General features: G+C 44.1%; 1 long non-coding RNA gene across 1 annotated transcript; it reads left to right on the top strand.

Annotated features, from left to right (window-relative positions):
* The first annotated feature begins 9,297 nt into the window (after positions 1–9,297).
* On the top strand, positions 9,298–18,125 carry LOC134340361 (uncharacterized). The gene is made up of 4 exons (XR_010016532.1): positions 9,298–9,374; positions 13,733–13,864; positions 16,206–16,291; positions 16,828–18,125. It is a non-coding gene; the product is annotated as an uncharacterized LOC134340361 (long non-coding RNA).
* The last annotated feature ends 3,993 nt before the right edge of the window (positions 18,126–22,118 follow it).

Raw genomic sequence — 22,118 nt, forward strand, 5'->3', positions numbered from 1 at the left:
AGAAGTCTAGAGTATAAAAGCAAGGATATAATGTTGAGGCTTTGTAAAGCGCTAATTTTGCTCCTATATCTTGTGGTCTTATGGCATTTTGATATTGGACTCCTCTTGGATTTGCTGAGGTATCTGGGTATTGAGTAGGGTCATTTCAGCCCCTTCAATGGAGAGAAACTGTTCTGAAGGAGGTGGACAAGTTTTGTCAATTTGATAGATGAACCAAAAGAAATATAATTTTCTAGTGTACTTGCACATTTTAATAGGTCAAAGATATTAATTGTGTTTTGACAACTGGTAAGCCAAGAGGAACAGTAGTGTAGTGACTGGTGTTAATGCTTTAGTGTAAAGAATTTATTTATTTAGTTTTGCATTTTCACATGACCACATGGGTTTCTTCCAGGAGCTCCAGTTTCCTCCACACTTCAAAGACGTATGGGTTAATAAATTGTAGGTGTGGTATATTGGTACCGGAAGCACTGTGACACTGACGGTCTGCCCCGACACATCCTCGGACTGTGGTCACTGACACAAATGATGCATTTCACAGAAGGCTTTGTACGTGTGACAAATAAAGCTAATCTTAATCTTAAGAGGGTATGAGTTGGATAACTGTAAAAAGCATTTGTGAAAGTGAGCCTTTCTATATTTGCAGGAAGCCCCTGAACTGGAAGTGCAGGGTGCTGCCAATCAGAAGCCACCTTTAGGAAGCTCTAAGATGCAAGTATATTTAAGGCAGAGGTTGATAGATTCTTGATTGGTCAGGACATGAAGGGATACAGGGAGAAGGCAGGAGATTGGGGCTGAGAGGGAAAATGGATCAGCCATGATGAAATGGCGGAACAGACTTGATTGGCTAAGTGGCCCAATTCTCCTATATCTTATGGTCTTGTATAGCTAGACTGCCAATACAATCCCCTTGTTACTCCATCCCTGGAGTAGTGTGACCAGATCTGCAGACAAAGCCTTGGAGGGAGCAGGGTGCAAATTTGCCAAACTGACATGGAGTCTCATGGGTTAAATTATGAGGAGAGACTTCACTATCTAGGGTTGTGTTCCCTGGAATTTGGAAAATTAGAATGATGCTCTCAAGATATTTAAGAGAACCAAATGGAAAATGGAGAGAAACGTATTCTGCTAGTTGGGGTATCATGGATTGGTGGGGGGAACACGGAGGGGCGTGGTCCCAAATTAGAGCCAGGCTGTTCAGGATTCAGTTGGGGAAATGCAATGCACTATAGCAATTGGAAATACTTTTTCACAAACAGGAAGTGATGCATTGTCAGTTAATTTTAAATCATGAAGCAAAAATAATTGAATGAAATTGGGGAACAGATCTGTCTTGATGTTGATGAATGATGGAATACATCATGATGTAGCTAAATGGTCCCTCTGTTCCTAAACTCGCTAGTATACAAGGGAATATAACTTCGGGGCAACAGCAAGAAAATGCCAGTGGAGTCTCATCCTATTTGTTGCTTTGTCGAGTCCTTCCATAGACAAAGTGAAACTTTAATCTGGTCATTCTACAGATAAATGGCCTCCCAAGCCCTCTAAATCTGGTGACTATGTAGACTTCTGATGTCCAGCTGCCTGTTTTGTGGGCATCAGTAAAGACTTGTTGATATGCTTTACCTTTGCAAGACTCGCCCAGTGGCTCACTTTCTGTCAAACCAGTTCACAGATGGCTCCAGCTAGTGAGTCTTGGCCAACTATTTGTCTTCTGGAGGTGACTTAGCTATGTTCAGTCCTGCTTAGTGGATAGAGATAGGAAACACTAGACAGATCTGTCACAATCTGGTATTTGTTAATAGTTGGAAAAACTCAAAACTCATTTCCACTCCTAATTTGGTGAACTGTAAGACCTGGTGTACTGAAGGCTAATACCACTGCTACATTCAGTTTCAATGATGTCAATACCTTTGGCATCTTAGATTAAAAAGAAAAGGAATCCAGAACTAAGATAAAATGCTAGAAATGCACAGCAGATCAGTTCATGTAGTTCATGTTCAGATGTAGACTTTGCGATCACTAGATTTGAGCCTGGACCTTGGAAATGTCAGATTTTTAAGTTGTGATAAATACATATCTGGTAATTATTTCTCAATAGAAAAAGTAATGGACATTCTTGCTGCTGTTTTGTTTTGACCCTACCTCAGTTCATCTATCACTGAAAACCATGTGTGCCAGTTGTTTCCTTCTGATCTGATTTACTTTTGGTGGCTGGTCTCCCCTCCCTGTCCCTTCATACATTTCAAAACTCAGTTGGCTGTATTCTAACTCGCACAGAGCCTGCTAGATCTCTCACCCCTGTGACCTGCGTCATGCATCAACTTTGCAAATTCTCATATTTGTGTGTAAATCCTTCATGGCCATGCTTCTCCCTATTTACATATCTCCTGTTACATGAACTGTCAACCTTCACCGTTTGGGATGGCAAGGGTGAATGCACACAGGTTAGCAACAAATCTTCTCTATAAGAACTGACTGGTAGTCACTGAGTAAGGGGTGTTGCACAGTGAAGTCACTTTTGGTTGCAGTTAAATGACATGACTTCTGTTGCTTCATTTGATTCAATTACATTCTCTGTTGATGTAGCTGTCGACATTTAGAGCATATGCATATAGTTTGGTCCTACTGGCAATGGAGTCTGGTTTCAATTATGCTTATCCTTTAGTTTTAGGAGGTGTAGTGTGGTATTTCATTTCAAAACATACATCAGTATGTCCAATTTGAAGTTCCTTTTGGTGATAGTTCAGGGTCAATTAGTCAATCAACCCTTCAGACTTCAAAGAAGGACCTCTTCAAATATTGTCTTCTGTACAGCGTTAGCCTATAGAAATAGAAATAGAAGCCTGGTGTTCAACAGAGAAATTCAGCACACATGGGCTTGAGAGAGTTCTGAGGTTTGACGGTGAGAGGCTGTTTGTTTATCAGAATGGATACATAGTTTCCACTTTAAATCTCTAGGCTTCTGTAATTGCTTTTATTTATTTTTTTCATTTTATTCCAATAAATCAGAATTTATTTTTTCCCTCCGTATTGACCAGAATCTTTTTCTGGTTTCATTTCCACTCTAATCAATTCCCAGCCCTTGTCCAATTTTCTTTCTCCTCTATTAAAGGTGCTAATTCGCCTTGAAAAGCGGGCACTGACTGTGCTCTCTAGTCATCATCCAAGAGCCAAAACTTCAGACCAGAGCCAATCACAAAGGCTATTACATGACATAAGTCAGCACAGAGTTGGCAGCTACTCTTTTGCAAATATTCCCTTACGTGCCCTTTGAGAATCATTAAATATGAGTGCTGGTTTACTGTTACTATGCATTCCCCTGTCTAACCCATGTATATGGAGAGCGGCCCTGGCTACACATAATGCTTTTATATCTATTATTCTTTGTCTATAGAATCACATCTAGCCTCAACCCTTTAGATTTTTGAATTCTGTGTAACAGAGGATATGACTGGCAAGATGTTTTCACTCTAGATTAATCTCAAAAGAGGGACATAGTTTCATGATAAGAGGCCAGACCAAGGAATGTACACATTTCTTCCTGCAGAGAACAGTGAACCTCTGGAATTCTGTTTTGCAGAGTTGTGGAGTCCAGCTCATTAGAAATATTTAAAGTGGAAGTAGGGAGTGGGAATTAAGGGATTTGGCAGAGCAAAAGAAATGAGGCTTAAGATAGATAAATATACACACACACACACACACACACACACACACACACAATGCTGGAGGAACTCAGCAGGCCAGGCAGCATCTATGGAAAAGAGTAAATAGTTTTGGCTGAGACCCTTCAGCAGGATTTTCTCTTGTTTGGGATAGGTACGTATGCCATCTCATTCTCTCAATTCCTACCTCATGTGTATTTACTCCACTGCCACCCTTTTATAGGAGGTTTCTTAAAACCTTCCTTGTGTGATCAAACTTGTCCCTATGCCTCCCTCTATTTGCTTCGTGTCAAGTTGGTCTGATGGTTTTTAACTGTTTTAGAGGTGATACGCAAATGCCATTTGTTGCCATTAAAGCTCAAACTTCAAGAGCGTTAACAGGTCGATGGATCTTAACAGCTGACACACATGGGACGTGCCACATGGTACTATCTCAAGTTTTTTTTTGCCTTGTAAGACAGAAATTTAAAATTAATTCTAATGTTAGGTTGATCCTGGAGGAGGCAGCTTCAGGTCTTTTTTTTAAAAGTAGTGCACTGAGACGTAGACATGAGGTAACTTAGAAAATTGACACCATGATGTCAACTTTCACATCATGAACTTTCTGGGCACACGTGTGCGCGTTCGTTCCGAGGTGACTAGCGACATTGCCCATTGTATTCACTCTATCTCAATTTGACCTCCATGCTTTCTGAGACTAGGGGCAGGGGAGGTGGGGGTCTGGGTTCACACTTTTGCACACACTCAGGGGCTTTGCCATGGCCGTGCGGTGGAGGAGGGTCCCCTGCATGCTCCGCAAGATAATAGTGGGTGACTCAGTGATTGAATCAGCACTCGGAGAGAAAATAAAGTGAACTCTTGGGGGCAGACTGTGCAGCCTGCCTAGAATTTATAGTATCTAATAAATGCAGCCTTGTAGTTACTGTGGTGGCTTTCCTTAGCAGCCACCATCTTCGTATGGGGTTGTGTATATGTGTGTGTTTTTGAAGTGTTAATAATAGGGTAGATTGCCGCTTGATGATACTGGGTGATTTTTAAGTTCTATAATTTCTAAATGGGACTACAGCTTGATGCCTGCTCAGTGCCATTCACAGCTGAGGTAGGGGACACGTCCATTATCAGTCAGCACGGTGAAGTAAGTGGTAGAGGGGGGATCTTGATTGATTGCTCCAGTCACTTCTGCACCCGAGTTTGGATAGGATCCACCCAAGCTGCTATGTACCTTCTGTGTGGAAACGTCGAGGAGGCTTGACCCAAACGTGGAGATGGTTACTGCAAAAATAACAAGCCACAAGGGGTCACAGAACAAGTACTTGACAAGGTAACTGAAGGCCTGGAGCAACTGGTTGAGGATGGCTGGTTTGATGAGTGAACAAAGGGCTGTGGATGAGAGGTGGGTTTAAATAGGCTGCAGGTGATGAGTTGGAAACGAGTGGCAGCTGACTTACTTGGGTGGAGACTGGGAGGAGCTGGTTATTGCACAGTTGTGAAGGTGATGGCTTGATCCTGGTACTCCAATGGGAGTTTGGTGAGGTTGAGGGTTTCTTGTCTCCACAGATTTACAAGATGAGCTTATCTGAGGTTGCAGGCAGGTGGTCCAACAGGTGAGTCCCCAACTCAGCAGTGACCTGGATGACCAGGTCACGTGTGGAAAGCAAGGGATAACCCAAGATTAGGAGTGTTGGGCAAGTCGATCAGGTGGATTTGGATAGACTCTCAGTGCTCTTTAATACCTGTGTGCACGCTATGACTATCCCAGACCCTAAAGGATATCCATCAATGGCTGTGATGCAGAAGAGTTGAGAGACAGGCTTTGTAGGGAGTCCAAATTGCATACAAAGTCCAGTCCAGAGTTGCCTGCTGCACCAGAACCACCAGAGTCTCCTGTGTGCGTAGAGCTGTTGGGGTGTTGAGGAGGACAGAAAGAGTGAGTCGGGTTATGGTGCTGGAATGAGAAGCTAGGGGAGCTTATCAGATAGAAGGCGCCTCGTCTCTACCTGGTGGTGCTGTTTTCCCAGACACGGTGGGCATTTGATGTGTGGGTGATCGACAGCTCTGCAGTAAGTGCACAAGTTGTTTCTCCATCGACGCTCACACTCTTGGGGAGGTTGAGGGAGCTCTCCCTAACTGGGTTCAGGACGCATTTCTGATGAGGGTCCTGCCAACTGAAATGGTATTAATGGAACTGGGGTTCTGGCTGATGATCTGGAGGGGCGTTCCACAAGACAGTTGTCAATTCGGAGAGCGAGGGTGATGAGGCTTTCAAGGTCAGTGGGCATTTCTCGGGTAGACAGCCATCTTTCAAGCATGCCAAAAGACCGTGATGGTAGTGGGCCAGCAGCGCCTCTGTGTTCCAGCCACACTCTGCCACAAGGATCCTGAATTCCGCAGTGTAATCCAGCACCAAGCACAAGCCTTGACACAGACAAATTATCCAGTCCTAGTGAACCTCAGTGCTGAATTCCTCATTTGTTGTAAATGGGCGTTTCATTGTCCCAGTTAGCTGCAGCCCAGGTCAGAGCTCGCCCATTCAAGGGAGAGATAGCAAAGGCAATCTTGGCTCGGCATGAAGTGCAAGACGCCCTGGAACAGAGAGTTGCAGCTTCGGGTTGGGGATATGTCGAAGCCTTCGGGCCGGATTCTGGGGCTCGGAGAGACAGTTCACGGTTGTGGGGTGGTATATCGAGACGGAGAGTTGGAAGAGTGGTGAGCAGATGGTCGACTGTTCCCCTGCTGCTTCTGGACCGTGTGCTCATATCAACAGACGACTTTCTTTAAGTGAGGAAACTCTGCTGGGTCAATTGGTAAATCGCCCATCCTATCAGGGAATCCAGAGGAGAATTGACCCAAACACAGATTTAGTGGTGAGCGATAACTTTAATAATAAACTGCAAAATAATAAGCCACAAGGGGTTACAAAACAAGAGAGAACAGATACTTAACACGACAAGGCAACAAGCTAACTGAAGGCTAGGAGCAGCCGGTAGAGAGGCTGGGTGGTTCGTATGAGTGAACAAGGACTGGAGCTGAGAGCTGGGTTTAAATAGGCTGCAGGCGATGAGTTGGAAACGAGTGGCAGATGACTCCTGTTATCTGGGTGGAGACTGGGAGGATCCTGCATGTGCAGGCCTGACACCTTCAGTTGAAAAGCCTCTTCATGCAATCATTTACGTGTGATGCCAGAGAGCGATTTGAGCTCTGGCTTGGTTAAAAGACAAACTCCTCATTTTCGATGATTTTAAGTTCCCTGGCCCCCACCGTTTTATTTTCACCATGGATGTCCAGTCCTTATATACTTCCATTCCCCCATCAGGAAGGTCTCAAAGCTCTACGCTTCTTTTTGGATTCCAGACCTAATCAGTTCCCCTCTACCACCACTCTGCTCCGTCTAGCGGAATTAGTCCTTACTCTTAATAATTTCTCCTTTTGCTCCTCCCATTTCCTCCAAACTAAAGGTGTAGCTATGGGCACCTGTATGGGTCCTAGTTATGCCTGCCTTTTTGTTGGGTTTGTGGAACAATCTATGTTCCGTGCCTATTCTGGTATCTGTCCCCCACTTTTCCTTCGCTACATCGACGACTGCATTGGCGCTGCTTCCTGCACGCATGCAGAACTCGTTGACTTTATTAACTTTGCCTCCAACTTTCACCCTGCCCTCAAGTTTACCTGGTCCATTTCCGACACCTCCCTCCCCTTTCTAGATCTTTCTGTCTCTGTCTCTGGAGACAGCTTATCCACTGATGTCTACTATAAGCCTACTGACTCTCACAGCTATCTGGACTATTCCTCTTCTCACCCTGTCTCTTGCAAAAACGCCATCCCCTTCTCGAAATTCCTCCGTCTCCGCCGCATCTGCTCTCAGGATGAGGCTTTTCATTCCAGGACGAGGGAGATGTCTTCATTTTTTAAAGAAAGGGGCTTCCCTTCCTCCACTATCAACTCTGCTCTTAAACGCATCTCCCCCATTTCACGTACATCTGCTCTCACTCCATCCTCCCACCACCCCACTAGGAATAGGGTTCCCCTGGTCCTCACCTACCACCCCACCAGCCTCCGGGTCCAACATATTATTCTCTGTAACTTCCGCCACCTCCAACGGGATCCCACCACTAAGCACATCTTTCCCTCCCCCCCCTCTCTCTGCATTCCGCAGGGATCGCTCCCTACACAACTCCCTTGTCCATTCGTCCCCCCCCATCCCTCCCCACTGATCTCCCTCCTGGCACTTATCCGTGTAAGCGGAACAAGTGCTACACATGCCCTTACACTTCCTCCCTTACCACCATTCAGGGCCCCAAACAGTCCTTCCAGGTGAGGCATCACTTCACCTGTGAGTCGACTGGGGTGATATACTGCGTCCGGTGCTCCCGATGTGGCCTTTTATATATTGGTGAGACCCGACGCAGACTGAGAGACCGCTTTGCTGAACATCTACGCTCTGTCCGCCAGAGAAAGCAGGATCTCCCAGTGGCCACACATTTTAATTCCACATCCCATTCCCATTCTGACATGTCTATCCACGGCCTCCTCTACTGTAAAGATGAAGCCACACTCAGGTTGGAGGAACAACACCTTATATTCCGTCTGGGTAGCCTCCAACCTGATGGCATGAATATCGACTTCTCTAACTTCCGCTAATGCCCCACCTCCCCCTCGTACCCCATCTGTTACTCATTTTTATGCACACATTCTTTCTCTCACTCTCCTTTTTCTCCCTCTGTCCCTCTGAATATACCTCTTGCCCATCCTCTGGGTCCCCCCCCCCGCCCTTGTCTTTCTCCCTAGGCCTCCTGTCCCATGATCCTCTCATACCCCTTTTGCCAATCACCTGTCCAGCTCTTGGCTCCATCCCTCCCCCTCCTGTCTTCTCCTATCATTTTGCATCTCCCCCTCCCCCTCCCCCTCCAGCTTTCAAATCCCTTACTCACTCTTCCTTCAGTTAGTCCTGACGAAGGGTCTCGGCCTGAAACGTCGACTGTACCTCTTCCTAGAGATGCTGCTTGGCCTGCTGCGTTCACCAGCAACTTTGATGTGTGTTGCTCCTCATTGAAGGTATTTTCTTCTTTTAAAAATCTGTGTGTGCATGTATCTGGGTGAGCTTTGTCTAGAAGTCTAACTGGTAACATCTTCAGGACAGAGTGCTTTCACCAGGGAATTAATGTATAGAATTTGTATCTTATATGACAGTGCTGTAATCTGTACAAACTGACAAGAAATGTTGTGCCTGGGATCTAAAGTTCTAGAATTTTTAAGTTTTTCACAGTAACTGCACTGTAACCAATTTGATCAGTCTTAGCAATTTTGTTCTTTTAAAATTGAGACATATTATTAGCAAGGGTTTGGATGTAGATTGGCTATGTGTAAAGTGTAATCAGAATGAAAAATGTATGCTTTATAACTGCTTGTCAGAATCTGCATTGGGATGAATGGAAAGTTGTCAGTAAATTGATACTGTGTGGATGATCCCAAAGGGGATTATGCCTCTAAGGATCCAATTTTATTAAATTCTGAAAGGTTTACCAGCTGTATGGTTTGTTGGCTAAATAAACTTTCTCCCGCGATGCTGATTTGTATTGCTAATAATGTCCTAGGTTTGATCGTCAGTCTGTGCTGAGTCTGATGTTTTGTTTTCCAGAGCTGGCAGTAAAAGGGTACCACTGATGGCCTTGGTACCTGGAAGCTTGGTGTCCTGCTGTTGATGAAACTCAGGTGAGCTTGAAATTGGATTTAAGACTGGGTTGGAACCAGCTTATGAATCTCGCATCCCTTCCTTCCTGTTCCATATGTCAATGATCCACATCTGCCCCTATACAAATGCCTGACAAGTAGACGTTTTCCTGGAGCCAAGGCATTCCAAGGAGGGCTGCTTTTCTAAATTGGGCACCTGATTTGAGAGTTTAAGACTCCAGCAATTTCTTCCTAAAGCAGATTTTGTTCTCATTTGGCCTCTCTGTCTCTGCACAAGTGTAAGAAAAACAAAATAATTTTTACTCTGGAACTGGCACAGCACAAAATGCACAAAAGATTAAGAACCTAATAATAAAAACACAATAAATATACAAGTGTATATACATTGATTTTGTGTTTATAAAGTGACGATGCATTTAGGAGTGTCTGCACATAAGGTGATTGACAAGAAATAATAAAGTAGTAGTGGAGTTATTGAGTGGAGGTGTTGATCAGCCTCACTGCTTGGGGAAAGTAACTGTTTTTGAGTCTGGTGGTCCTGGCGTCGGTGCTATGTAGCCTCCTCCCTGATGGGAGTGGGGCAAACAGATCATGAGCAGGGCGGGTGATCCTTCATGATGTTGCTGGCCCTTTTCCAGCACCTTTCTGTGTATACTGTATGTCCTTGATGGTGGCTAGGCTGCTGCTGGTGATGCATTGGGCAATTTTGACTACCTGTTCTAGAGCCTTTGTGCCCGCTGTAAACAGTGATGCAGCTTGTTGGGATGTTCTCTAGTACCTGTAGAGTGACGTGAGTGTAGATGTGCAAAGTCTTCGGCCTCCTCAGAAAGCAGAGGCCATCTGAATCTAATGATGAATTCTCATTAATATGGCCCTTGGTAAACAAGCTTTAATCCAAAGTCGACCCTGGAGTAATATTTGCCAGGTAAATTATACTGACACAGGGGTTCTGGCATAAACACTTCTTCGCAGAACAAAAATCCAGCAGTTCAAGCAGCAGTTCAAGTTTTGCCTGAGTCTGGCCAGTGCAAACATTGCTACAGTTACAGTGAATTCTGTTCTGTTGCCTGGCAACATTGGTGTCAGAGGTGAGCAAAGTTACTTGGATGAACAATATTTCAATGATTTGATTTTGGAGCATGAACAGACTGATTGTGGTAAAATAGATTTGTAGCCACTATCTTAAATTTGTTTCTGAAAAGAATTTCAAAATGGAAGTAAGCCAAGATTGGATTAAGTGAGCACAGTATGTCTTGTTCAGTGGAAATTTATCAATAAGGGCATCAAGTTGCTGGTTATAGTTTTGTGTGTTTATTTTTGACTCTAATGAGTTTTAAAAATTTATATTGTGTATAAGTGTTTTTCATACTATAGTTGCTTACTGTATCCTCAAATTACTTCAACTTGTTTGGCTGGTTTGTCGTGTAATGGCTGGGGATATTGACATCACCTGGTGTTCCTCAGTGCAAGTTTTGAAGTTCTCTGCAACAGCACAACGGCTCAGTGGGTGAATGCACCCTGCAATGTCGCACACATGTACTGGGAAAAATCCCATATTTAATCCTTAGCAAATCTGTGTGCCAATGTCAACATGAGATACTGGAAATCCAGAACAACACACATGAAATTCTGGAGGAACTCTATGGGTCAGGCAGCATTTATGGAAAGGAATGTCCATGGTCTCTCCTGCTGCCATGATGAGGCCACTCTGAGGTTGGAGGAACAGCACTTCATATTCTGTCTGGCTGGCTTTCAACCTGATAGAGAAATTGACGTTCATGCTAACTTCTGGTAATTGTTCTCTTCCGTGGCCCCCCCCCCCTTCAATTCCCCGCTCTGGCTCCCCTCTTATCTTTTCTCATCTCCTCACCGGCCAATCACCCCCCTCTAGTGTCCTTTTTCCCTCCCTCTCTCCTGTAGTCCACTCTCTTCTATCCAATTCATCCACTCTCATATCCCTTTTGCCAATCACCTGTCCAGCTCTTGGCTCCATCCCTCCCCCTCCTGTCTTCTCCTATCATTTTGGATCTCCTCCTCCCCCTCCCACTTTCAAATCGCTTACTAGCTCTTCTTTCAGTTAGTCCTGACGAAGGGTCTCGGCCTGAAACGTCGACTGTACCTCTTCCTAGAGATGCTGCCTGGCCTGCTGCATTCACCAGCAACTTTGTGTGTCACCCACTAACTGGTACATCTTTGGACTATGGGAGGAAACTAGAGGATCTGGAGAAAACCCACGCATTCCATGGGGAGGACCTAGAGACTCAGCATTGAACCACAAACCATAATAGCCACTAACCACTATTCTTCTCCAGGTCAACCCCCCCCCCCCCCACCGTATCCAAAGCGGTATACTTGTTATTTGAGGGGAATGGCCACATGGGTGTCCTGCGCTAGCTTCATATACCCTTCTTTTCCCCCACCCCCTCCTGACAGTCACCTGTGTCTCCCCCACCCCTCCTGTGTCCTGCACCTCAGTTGTAACTACCTCTGTGTATCTCCTGCCAATCAACCCCTGTGTGTCCTGAATAACCTGAAGATTATCCAGCTCTAGTTTCCTAAAGCAGTCTGTAAGAAGCTGCAGGTGGATGCACTTCTTGCGGGTGTAGTCATCAGGGACACTGGAGGACTTTTTCCCCACATCCCACAAAAGGAGCATCGCACTGGCTGAACTAGCAGTCCTACTGCTCTAAGTGGGCAATAAAAAGAAGGAAACTTACCATAGCCTCTGCCTCTCGTGACACAAAGCTTCAAGCTCTCCACTTTAACAGTGGCCTACTCAAACAATGGCTGCTCCACTTAAACCTAACATCTTTTTATTGGCCCTTGTGAAGTGCCTGGTTACTCAATTACCTCAAGCCTGTCAAAAAGCCCCAAATCTGGCACCTCAAGCAATTGCTCATACAATCTAAAACCTGCTGAAAAGCATGATCTGGTAACCTCATTATCAAATGGTTCCTTAAGGTTTTTGTAGCTGGGGTTAGTAATGGGGATAAGCTCCCACTACCCATTAAATGCTCCCAATGGTGTGTGCCTCAAATAGCCTCTGACAACTAAGTCCAGCTCCTGGTCTTCAAGTGTGGCTTAGCTTCCAAGCCCGGTGCAACTGTTTCTACTGACAGGAGAAGGGGCAAAGGCACGTTACTGGTGCCTTAAAGCCAGTCGCTTTGGGCAGGTGGGGCTTGTCAGCCTTGGTTGATAGCTCATCTAGGAGAAGGAAAACTCTGATCTCAAACTTCTACTGTAGCTATACCCACTCATGGGGAAGGCTTTGGGAGCAAACCGTGGTGGGGGGGGGGGGGTGGCGGAATCCAGAGCTGGAGTCCCTGAGGCAGTCTGACATCGAGTTCAACACTGACTGGCAATTCCTGTGACACCACTGGTACCAAACTGTGTCAGTGTCTGCTATTCCTTTGGGTTCATCAGATGCATAGAGAGGGGGAGCTTGCTACATGGGGCATCAGCTTGCTCTCTGTATCGTACTGCCCAGGCTTGTGTATCTACACAGCTAGGACGCAACATCCATGGTCGACTTGGCCCAACTCATTATCAAAAGTTCAAATATTGCTTCTGGATGGTTTGTACATAAAGTCCCCTACAATATCCAATTAATGAAATCAATGGATTATTTCTATTCCCAAAACTTGTGAAATATGTAATGCAGTCTTTTATAAAACTACTTAATTTTTTTAAAAGTGAGAAATGGCATGCAAGTCACATGCCAAAGAATCGCCCTTGGAAAATGTGTTTGCAAACTGAAAAATTTTGCTTGAAATGTAACTTCATTGGATTGATAACTGGGTTTGATCATCTGGTGTACTTCCATTAGAATCTCTGACTTCCTTTGGGTGTATTTTAAATGGTGAAGAAGATTCTCAACATGGAAAGGCTGGATTTGATGCAGTTGGACCCTGTCATTGGAAGGTGTCTGTCTGTCTGTCCGTCTGTCCCCTGGACCCTAATGCACTCTCTGGTGCACTTTGGTTGCTGTAGCAACTTATTGATACTATAGACTGAGCACTTGTCCATTAGGGTAGCTAGGAAAAGAACCATTGCAAAGGAATGTAGTCACTATGTTGAAGATGATGCAAGTACAAAAAGTGGTTTTAAACAAAAATATCTTCCTTGGGACTAAAGATGTGGTGGTAGGGTGGGGTGTTTAGACAGGGGACGACTTGATTTGACAAATCGGAGACTTGGGAGCTAGATGCTATCACTTCTCCCATGTACAAATTGTGAGAAAGATCTGCCTTTGGGATACCAAAAGTGCACTTACAGCCAATTAAGATTGTTTTGTGTGTCATGGTATCTATTCTAAAGATGTGAAAGGTACTTTTTTTAAATTGCAGAATTTTTAAATGTTCCTTGCTGGTTATGTGTAGGCCCACCTGCAACCCTTGGTGACCAAGTCTCATGGCAGGAATATCTTCAGCTCTTTGTCTGTTGCTTCTGCACACAAAATGTCAGCTCGTTACCGATCCAGTCACCTCAGAAAAAGTGGCACATTGTTCAAGGTAAGTATTGTACACTTTTCTATTGCCTTCTGTTTCTCCCATATTAGTTTTCTTTACTGCTCTTGCGATAGTACTGACTGCAGCTTTGTGAAGACTAAGCCCCCTCCTTTACTCTCTGTATACCCATGACTGTTTCGCCACCCGCAGCTCCAATCTGCTACTTAAATTTGCTGACAACACTACACTGATTGGCCTAATCCAGTGGTCCCCAACCACCGGGCTGCAAAGATGTGCTACCGGGCTGCGAGGAAACGATATGATTTGGCGATATGAAACAGTATGAGTCAGCTGCACCTTTCCTCATTCCCTGTCACACACCGTTGAACTTGAAACCCCCCACCCTGTTGGCCGGTCCGCAGTGCAAAAAAGGTTGGGGACCCCTGGCCTAATCTCAAATAATAATGAGGCAGCTTACAGAGAAGAAGTCATCATAGTGGTGTCAAGGAAACAATTTTTCCCTCAATGTTGCAAAAACAAAGGAGCTGGTTGTGGATTACAGGAGGAATGGAGATGGGCTAACCCCTGTTGATGTCAATGGATTTGGGGTTGAGAGGGTGAACAGCTTCAGGTTCCTCGGCATCCACATCACTGAGGATCTCATGTGGTCTGTACACACCTGCTGTGTGGTGAAAAAGGCACAACAGCGCCTCTTTCACTTCAAACGGTTGAAGAAGTTTGGGATGGGCCCCCAAATCCTAAGAACTTTCTACAGGGGCACAACTGAGAGCATCCTGACTGGCTGCATCTCTGCCTGGTATGGGAACTGTACTTCCCTCAATCGCAGGACTCTGCAGAGAATGGTGCGGACAGCCCAGCGCATCTGTAGTTGTGAACTTCCCACTATTCAGGACATTTACAAAGACAGGTGTGTTGGTTTTTTTTTAAAAAAAAAAGGGCCAAAGGATCATTGGGGACCCAAGCTACCCCAACCACAAACTGTTCCAGCTGCTACCATCCGGGAAACGGTACCGCAGCATAAAAACCAGGACCAACAGGCTCCGGGAGTCCATCAGACTGATTAATTCATGCTGACACAACTGTATTTCTATGTTATATTGACTGTCTTGTACATACTATTTATTATAAATGACTATACATTGCGCATTTAGATGGTGATGTAACGTAAAGATTTTTGCTCTTCATGTATGGGAAGGATGTAAGAAATAAAGTCAATTCAATTCAACTTGTCCAGTTGACAAGCTATCATGAAGTAATGTTCGAAGTTCAATCTAAATTTGTTATCAAAGTACATATGTGTCACCATATGCTATCCTGAAATTCATTTCCTTGCATGCTTTCTCAGTAGGTATGAAGAAATATAATAGAATCAATGAAAAACTGCACACAAGCGAAAAGATGGACAATCGCCAGTGTGAAAATACAAAAAATTATTGCCAATAAATAATATTGAGAATATGGGTTGTGTCCTTGAGAGTGAGTCCTCGGGTAATGGTAACACTTGAGGTGAAATTCACTTGTCCTGTCTCCACAATACTGGGAAATCAATTTCAGATCATCTAAACCAATACAGATTTGCACAATAAAAAGCAGCCATTAAACCTTTAAACTTTGTCTTAGTTCTCAGCCTGAGCAATCAAAAACAAAACCCAATATCTCCATAGTCTCGTACTAATCCCAACATGAAGCCACAATATTCGGGCTCAAGTGACAAATCACATTTAAGCAAGAGAGGATACACGAGGGACTGGAATTAAGTCTCACTTCAGTGATGTTCATATTTTTTATGATGTAAAAGGAGACAATTCCGAGCAAGTCTGTGCTGGCTCAGACCAATTCCATCAATCTCACTTTCTTCCATTATTTCTCAATATCCTATCCCCCTCACATGCTCATCAAATCCTCCCCCCCCCCCCCCAAATCTTCCATTAATCTACGTACGTCAGGGACAATTGACACATTTTGGGATGTGTGAGGAAACTCATAGAGAATGAGCACGACAGCTGAGATCAGGATCATATGATGTTCCCTCGTGCTGCTGCCGCCACACAGCTATAACATGAGTGCAAGTTGCCTAGGCTGGTCCTCTATTACAGTGGAATGTGCATTGCATGGCACTGGCAGATGTGCAGTCCTTTAGGTGAAACATTAACAGTGCTCTGCTCTGTTAAACTGCTTCCCCTTGTGAGTGGATGTAATGGATCCTATGGTAATATTTTGTCGAAAACCGTGGAATTGTCCCTGGTGTCCTGGTCAGTATTTAGTTCTCAATCAACATTAATCGAAAACAAGATCTTTATCTCATTTGTTTAAGATGTTTGATGCATTGCCGCTTGTATTTCAAAAATGCTTCATTGACTGAGCAGTGCTTTAATCTTTTAAGGTTAAGAAAGATGACTTAGAAATGGCTGCATGTGATAACAGACCTACAGCTGGGCAAGTGGAGATGACTGAGCAAGGTAATTGCAGGTAAGGATTGGGTAAGGTAATTACAGCTGAGCAAGGTAATGTGTGTACAGGGTCGGTTGAGGTAATTACAAATGAGTCTTGTGCAGTTGGGGTGGGGGAAGAGATTGTGTCCCTAGAAAATGGTCTATATCGCGATGTTCGACACTGCGAAGCTGCATCATCTGTGTATGCGTGAAGAAATGCAAATTGGGGGAAAAACACATTTTGTTTATTTGTTCTTCCCCCCTCCCCACCCCCACAAATGTTGTAAGAGCAAATTTTACTCCATATTCTATTTTATTTTGAGAAATTTGAGAATTCTGTAAGAGCAAATTTCTGTTACTCCAACAGCCATAGCATGGGTGGGGGTGTGGGTGTCCACCTGTATACTGCTATAGGTGAATGAGATAATTTTATGCACAGAATTTGTACCAAATGTAGCAATCCACTTTTTGGAAGAATTACCCTGTTTTATCGGGAGAAACGTCAGTGGTTTTCATCCACTCTTTGTACTGTATATGCCAGTGGTTTAGTTATTTATTTCTATTCATTTCCAGATACAGAACGGAATAGGCCCTACCGGCCCTTTGAGCTGTACCACCCATTGATTTAACCCAAGCCTAATCGCAGGAAAATTTACAAAAACCAATAAACCTACTTAACTGATACATCTTTGGTCTGCGGGAGGAAACCGGAGCACCCGGAGGAAACCCACGCGCACACGGGAAGGAACGTACAAACTTACAGAGGATGCCGGAATTGAACTCTGAACTCAGCCATGAGCTGTAATAGTGTGGCATGGTTTTTGTTTCACCCACCCATTGACTTATGATACTTTCTGTGCTGGTGTATTCCCAGTCAATGTTTTACTGTAGGTAGCTTGATGCTTGGGCTTTAATTGCAATAATTACTTTTCAGTAAGGTGGGTAGGGAGAAAACTGGGAGCTTTCCAACATCGCCGTTAAACAAAAGAGCTTGCAGTAAATGAAACAAGTCCAAGGCCCTTGCACTGGACTGTGTTCATATCGATTTTTGAGAGGAGACCCTTTTTAACTCTACATTGCTGTAATTTCACAAATACTGTGGTTTTTTGTAGCTGGATGGAGTGATTGGGCAAAAACCTGGCACATGGAGTTCAAAGTGGGGAAGTGGGAGGTCAAGAACTTTGAGAGTAATCAAAAGGCAGATTGCTACCTAAATGGAGAGAGACTGCAAGTGAGTGAAGTTCAGAAGGATTTGGGTGTTCTAGTGCATGAGTTATGAGAAGTTAGCAGGCAAGTCCAACAAATAGTTAAAAGGGCCAAATGTCACAGTGACCTTTATTGGAAAAGGGTTGGAGTTTGCAGAAGAAGTTTTGTTATAGCCATACAGTGTGTTGATGTGGCTAGTCTTGGAAAAATGTGCACAGTTTTGATCCCCTTGCGATATCGTAGCACGAGCAAAAATCTAAAAGAAATTCACCAGGCTAATTCCAACAATGAGGGGGCCAGCCTTTCTAGAGAGGCTGGACAGTTTGGGTCTCTATTCCTTGGAGCTCAAAAGAATGAGGCATGACATTCAAATATTTAAAATCTTGAGGGGGCTTCATTTAAAGCTGAGGTGGATGAAAAGTCTTCCCTTCTCCTCCAAAGATTGAGAAATTGAGGGTTTTGGGGGACTGACATAGAAATGAAGTTGAGGTCAGTGTAGATCAACCCCTATCATATTGAATAATGGGCAGGCTTAAGTGACCTGGTAGCCTGCTCCTGTGATGTCCTTGCAGTCATGTCCCTGAGCCTGGGATTCTTATTCTACACAGGATCCTTGCACAGAAGCAAAAGTAACTGTAGATATTGAAAAAACTAAGAACAGGAAAATGCTGAAAGTACTCAAAGTTAGGCAGTATCTATGAAGAGAGAAAATTTTAGTAATTCGGGCTGATGACTCCCATCAATGGATTTAATGTTCTCATGAAAGACCTTTGACCTGAAGACAGGATCTCTGTGTCTCTCTCTGTATGTCACTTGACCTGCTGAGCACTTTCACTATTTTGTGCTGTTTCCAAACTGCTACAAAACCCTAGGTCAATGGTAGGCCTGCTCTCCAAAAATTTATTCAGCACCTTTAGATTTGAAGATTATTCTTCTGGACACTGCTGTAAATATTTCTAAAGGAACAGAAGTCAAGGTATTTAAAAAATAAACCTCATAACTAAGTGCTTCAGAAGAAAATCAATCTAAAGTATTGAAGAGAGGATGAGAAGGGGCATGTGAGAAGTGTAATGATGGATTGTTTAGAAGTGTGAAATCTGAAGCATGGAGTGGAGACAAAACTGAACAAGATTCGGTTTTACCGTGAAACCCATCATGTTTAAGTATCTTCCTTCTTTGGTTCTAGCTTATACAGGTCAAATTTGCAAGGGTCTAATCCATTTCAGATGCAACCACTGAATACGTCTTTATGCCTTTTTATCAGTATGGTGAGTGGTAAAGCATCTTTGCAAAATGTGCGCACATGCAGTTTGCCATAATGGGCACTTGGATGCCTGTTTTGCATCAAAACACTGCTTTGCCTCTGTCTTTGAAGGACTGGTTAGAGGCTACTTGACTGCGTTTTATTCTGAGTAATTTTTGTTTATCTAAAGAACTAATTGTTAACAAGTGATGAGCTGGATCATTTTTAATTGGGATCTGGCTATTGCCTGCTTCAAGTAATCCAGGATAGGCTGTAAATGTAAATTGGTCTATTCTCGATAACTTGCATCAGGCGCTGGTCTGCATCACATCTTCAAACATTGTTGTGTGTTCTGCATTTTGGATCTTCCATGGTTCTGTAAAAAGAGTATCTGGTATGTAGTATAGCCACACTGCATGGAGTTCACATTGACTGTACCATCAAATCTGTAACTAACCAACAGAAGATCTTGAAGAAAATGAATGGAAGCTTGGGTCTGAGCTGCGGATGAATGCTAATTATGTTGTGCATGTGTGTTATTCTCAACAAATGCTCAAAGCATTCTTAACAAATACTGTAGCAGAGTAATTATTATGGCTGTTGACACAACACTTCTCCTGTAAGGTAGCATTGCTGAAGCTTCCATGGATCTTGACCTTTTAAATTAAGGACACTCATGGGTTGTGTGACAACTCCCAGATAGTGAAGGGGATTTGCTGTGTCTAGTACTACTTCTAATTGGCCCTTGTGTTCCACTTTTAGCTGTATGTTTTCAAGAGCCCCTGCATAAGTTGGGAATGGGGGAACTATCTGAACACTTGCTATTTGCAGACATTGTGGCAAATGTCTGCAAATAGCAAGACACTCCCTTTCAGCCTGTTCCCTTTCAGTGGCACTGAACTGGTTAAAAAGAAATTCATTGGGATTTTTCTTTAATTGCAAAATACACTCAGTGGCCACTTTATTAGGTACACCTGCTCTAATTGGCCAATCACGTGGCAGCAACTTAATTCATAAAAGCATGCAGCCATAGGCAAAAGCCTCAACTATTGTTAAATACAAACATCAGAATGGGGAAGAAATGTGATCTAAGTGACTTTGACCGATTGTTGGTTCCAGACGGGATGGTTCGAATATGTCAAACCACTGACCTTCTGGGATTTTCACCCACAACAGTAGGACTTTTCTTCTGAGGTTGGGTGGGGCTACAACTAGAGGTCATGGCATAAGGGTGAAAGGTGAAAAGTTTAAAGGGAAGATGAGGGGAACCTTTGTCACTCAGAGGGTCATGAGAGAGTGGAATGAGCTGCTCGCAGAAGTGGTGCATGTGAGCTCGATTTCGATGGTTAAGAGAAGCTTGAGAGGTACATGGATGGTGGCGATATGGAGGGCTATGGTCCTGGTGCAGGTCAATGGGAGTAGGTGGTTTAAAAGGGTTAGAATGGATTAGATGGGTGGAAGAGCCTGTTTCTCCTCTGTACAGAGAATGGTATGAAAAACAAGAAAAAGACTTCAGTGAGTAGCAGTTCTGTGGGTGAAAGCACCTTATTAATGAGAGAGGTCAGAGGAGAATGGCCAGACTGGTTCAAGCTGACAGGAAAGTGACCGTAACGCATCACCACAGTGGTGTGCAGAAGACCATTCCTGAACGTGCAACATGCCCAACCTTGAAGTGGATGAGCTACAGTAGAGGACCATGAAAAATTCACTCAATGGCCACTTTATTAGGTACGGGAGGTATCTAATAGAGTGGCCACTGTGTGTATAATTAGTTCTGAATGTTATTTTTGGAGCTCTACCCAGGGCTTTCGTGGTCAGCCTGTCTCTGGACCACTCAGCCGCTCACAATCACCAGATGTAAAACTTTACTCTTCTAATGATGGACAACAGAGACAGGGCGTTTGGTTCACTGTCCAATCCATTCAGTCAATCACCCATCCAATCCCTTTCTTGATGGCTCACAGCCTCCCACTTTTTTTGTGATTCTAAATACTGTCTAAATGTAGTAAGTGCACCTGCATCCACCACACACTTGGGCAGTGCATGCCAGATTCCAGCCGCCCACTGGATGAGGGCAATTGGAATATTATTAAGGCAATGGGCAGGATGATCCTCCTGCCCCTTGCATTAAACCTGTATCCTCTAGTTTTAGTCATGTTTGCTGCAAGCAAATATTTCTCACTATTATTTCCCTATTTCCCCAGGGTCTAATAAGGTGTCCCGTCAGACCTTGTGTGAGGCTAGTAGAGAAATTGCAGAGCCCTGGGAGAGGTGTTCACAATGTCCTAGAGGTGCCGCAGGAGAGCTAATGTTGTTCAACAAAGGCTCTAAGGATAAACTGGGAAATTATAGATAGTAGTGGATAAGTTATTGGAAGGTGTTCTGAGGGACAGGATGTATGAGTATTTGGATAGACAGAGACAGATTAGGGATAGTCAGCATGACTTTGGGCATGGTAGGTCATATCCAACCAATCTTAAGAGTTTTTCAAAAAACTTACCAGGAAAGTTGATGGAGGCAAGGCAGTGGATGTGATCTACCTGGACTTTAACAAGGCCTTTGAGAAGGTCCCGCATTGGAGGTTGGTCAAGAACGTTCAGTTGCTCAGTGCTCATGATGAGGTAGTAAGCTGGAAAATTGGATTAGACATTGGCTTTGTGGGAGAAGCCAGTGAGTGGTAGAAGAGGATTGCCTCTCTGACTGGAGGCCTGTGACTAGTGGAGTGCTGCAGGGATCATTGCTGGGTCTGGTGTTGTTTGTCATCTATATCAATGATCTGGATGACTAGATCAGCATATTTGCAGATGATACCAAGATTGGGGGTGTAGTGGACAGTGAAGAAGGCTACCAAAGCTTGCAGTGGGATCTGGACCAACTGGAAAAAGGTGCTGAAAAATGGCAGATGGAATTTAATGCAGACAAGTGTGAGATGTTGCTCTTGGGAGGGCAGGCCAGGGTAGGACTTGCCCAGTGAAGGGTAGGGCACTGAGGAGGGTGTTAGAACAGGGGAATTAGAGAATACAGAGCCATAATCCCTTGAAAGTGGTCTCTCAGGTAGTAAGGTTGTAAAGAAAGCTTTTGGCACATTGACCTTCTTAAATCTGGACATTGAGTACAGCAGCTAGGATGTCAGGTTGTGGTTGTATAAGATGCTGGTGAGGCTAAAGTTGGAGCATTGTGTGCAGTTCTGGTCACCTACCCACAGGAAAGATATCAAGGACGTTGCCTGGACTTGAGGACCTGAGTTATAGGGAAAAGTTGAATAGGTTAGGATTTTATTCCCTGGAGTGCAGGAGAGTGAGAGGAGTTTTGATCAAGGTGGGTATAGATAGGGTAAATGCAGCAAATCTTTTTCCACTGAGGTTGGGTAAGACTAGGACTAGAACTAGAAATCATAGGCAAAGGGTGAAAGGTG

Source organism: Mobula hypostoma, chromosome X1 (assembly GCF_963921235.1).
Source record: "Mobula hypostoma chromosome X1, sMobHyp1.1, whole genome shotgun sequence".
NCBI classification, from domain to species: Eukaryota; Metazoa; Chordata; class Chondrichthyes; order Myliobatiformes; family Myliobatidae; genus Mobula; species Mobula hypostoma.